This window comes from Gavialis gangeticus, unplaced genomic scaffold (assembly GCF_001723915.1).
Source record: "Gavialis gangeticus isolate Ggan-Ray unplaced genomic scaffold, GavGan_comp1, whole genome shotgun sequence".
Lineage (NCBI taxonomy): Eukaryota > Metazoa > Chordata > Crocodylia > Gavialidae > Gavialis > Gavialis gangeticus.
The window spans coordinates 48,094,543-48,097,771 of record NW_017729031.1 but is presented as its reverse complement, the minus strand read 5'-3'; positions in this window follow the sequence as shown (position 1 = coordinate 48,097,771).

Below are 3,229 nucleotides of genomic sequence, written 5' to 3'. Positions count from 1 at the left end.
ATGGGATCCTGTGTATCGGCGTCCCTGTGCTTCAAAACGGTGATGGGAGCACTTGAATTAAAGCTCATTAGACATACTTTAGTTGAAGTGCCCCTGCTGCCATTTTGAAGCACAGGGATGCCAATACATGTGATGTGAAGGCTGGCTGGACCACTGTAATTGCCATGCTCCAGGAGGCTCAATTTAATTAAGTCTGCTCTGATGTGCTGCAAATGTCAGAGCAGCCTCTGCACTCACGTATAGGCATCGTACCGTATTGCCCATCTAATTCAGCATCTTGTCTCTAACGTTGGTCAGCACCAGGTGCTTCTGGGGAAGGTGTAAGGATATGGCAGTTCCTTCACTGCCAAATTAGGTCTCCCTTAATACATGACAATAAATAACAATTGTAACCATATCAAAAGAAAGCTGTGTAATGCAACTGTTGCTGCCGAATGACTCTAGTAATCCAAGTCTAGCCAATGCCACATCAGCTTTAACCCTATTTTATTTGTGGTCAAAGTTAGAGTAATTTAGCTAACTGGTATCCCTGTAGGATCATGCAGATGTAACAAATGAGTGATTCTCAACCAGGTGCTACAGGGCCCTGGGGAGCCATGTAGTATCTTTGGAAGATCTCAACACCCAGCCTCTGCCACAATCTTTGCTCCTTCTGCCAGGTTCCCACATCTCACAGATGAGCAGTACCCACAGCTGGTCCCTGCCTCCTTTGGCAGCCCACATGGTGTCAGGAGTGAGTTTTGCTGTGTGCAGGGGTTGGGGGGGTGGGAGGAAGAGAGTGGGGAGGTTAGGGAAAGAGGTGTGGGACTACACTTTTCCAGGCTGACTTTATCCCCCTACACATTCTTCTCATGCTTGAGGGGCCAACAGGAGGGGCTGTGGGTGTATGTGGCTCTGGTGGCCAGCATGTGAATTGCTGGGGAGCAGCCCTGGTGCTGGGGCTGTGCTTGGACAAGAGTGAGGGCACAGACTAAGGATGGGGAGGGGTGAAAAAAGGAGGGTATGGTGGGGTAAATTCCTGCCCCCTCTGTAACTAGTATCAGGGGAGGGCATTCCAGATCTGATTCTCAACTGGGGTGCTGCAACATACCAAAAAATTATGAAGGGGTAGGTACCTTGAAGCTAAAAAGGTTGAGAGCCACTGAGTTGCATTGTAATCATTGATGTGCACTGCAGCAGAGCTCCCCTTCCCTTTCTTAATGTAGCTAAAGAGTTTGTATGCCCATATGCAATGATTAAACTTGAAGCATGAGATTTAATATTCCTTCCAAAATTTATATCCTTAAATAGAAATCACTATCAGAACTTTATATAATTATCCACTGCCCTCCTGTGCTTCTCCTGCTACACTTTTTTTTTTTTCTTCAATTTGAGTGTAGAATGCTTGGTATCTGTATGGTGTCATGAAAATACAGGCAAATTACTATGAACCCCACACTTCCAGCACCACTATCTTGAAAACAGCTAACCAGGGCAAATTATGTGGGGAGGGTGGGGTAAACATTTAGTCTGTATAGAGACCATTTTGGGCACAAATCTTGAAAGATCATTTAGGACAAGGGTGTTCAGCCTCCAGCTGGTAGGCCAGATCTGGCCTGTGAAGCCATGTAATCTGGCCTGTGGGTCTCTCTACAGATCTGGAAATTTGATGGCAGGGCAACAGTGGCAGCATTAATTTTGGCTTCTCTACTGCTGAATTTCCAGTGTAGTGATGATGTGGCCCTGCATGCTGGACTGTGTTGGCATGTGGTGGGGCCAGTGCATGGGGTAACTCCACTGCCGCATCTGGTGCATGTGGTCAGGCCAGTTCAAGATTGGGGTGGCATGTGCAGCTTTTTTTGTTTGATAAATTAATATTTTCTGAGATTTTTTTATTTTTTTTTACCTTCTAGTAGCAACTTTGAACAAGTGGCATGGTTATATATAAAGCTAAAGCTTGGTCTGTTTCTAAAAGGTGACTGCATATGAGTGGTATGTATTCATAAATCATGAAACAGTAACAGCATTTATGATCACATAAATCATGCATACAAGGTACTATTTGCCCATGCATGTTCACTGGTGGGAGTGTGGAGAGGAAATATAAATTTTTGAGGAGGAGGAGAAGATCAGAAAGTGGGACAAGATTGATTGATTGATTTTATTGATTTAGCTTTTTGGTGTACTTGAGGCTTGGGAAAATGATTGGCATTATCTATTATATTTGGACAAAGTTTTACTTCATCAGTGACGTAAAATATCCTGCTTCTGACTTACTGGGAAAAGTAGACATCCTTAAAACAGTAATAAGAACTAATTGGCAAAGGTTATGCAGTCCTGACTTAACCCTGAGATTTGATTACTGGAACTTGCTCTTTTCACCTGTCTGCAAAGTGTATAAGTGCTGACCTCGTGGCAGTAGGACAGGTTCTTCATAGAATTTGCATAATCTGTAAATATGGATAAATGATTTGTCTCCTATACTGCACATCATTGTACCAAATATTTTTTCTTAATAAAAGTCTTACTTCAAATCTTGTTTGTAAGATCATAGAATTGCAGAGAAGTAGGTCTGGAAGGGACCATCCCTATCTAAATCATCCTATACAAATCCATTGTCTGGTCTCTTAGCAGAACTACACAATTGGCACTGACACAGAACCCAGACCTAACACCCTAACCTGCCACAGATAAGCAGGACCATAGAGAACAAGGTCTTGCTGCTGTGGAGGTTGTTAATATATGCTCAAGAGATCCCAGGCAGAGAACCATGCCCCCACTACAGAGGAAGACAAACCACCCCTCTGCCCCCCACAGTTTTTACCAATCTGACCATGGGGTAAATTCTTTCCTGACCCCAAATATGGTGACTAGTCTAACCCTGAACAGAGAGCCTCCAGCCAGGAACCTCCCAGTTTAAATCCCAGCCGGAGCATTGGCATGCCCTGGTCAAAATCCCCAGCAACCCAGTTCCTGTGAGGAGGTGTTAACACCCCCCTCCCCCCAAAAAAACAAACCCTGATGTATGTAGCAACTGGGCGGGGGGTGAGAATTCCCTTCTGGCCTCATGGGGCAACCAGCAAACCCCAGAAGCATGGGAAATTGTCATAGTAGAACACAGGCACAGCTCTGCCTAGCTTAGCGGGATACATATAAAACTGGATTGTGGAGAACACCGTTACCTTATCAGGATGAGCTTAACTGTAATACAAGAACTGTTTTTCATTTGGTTTTGTAACTGCTTATTCCC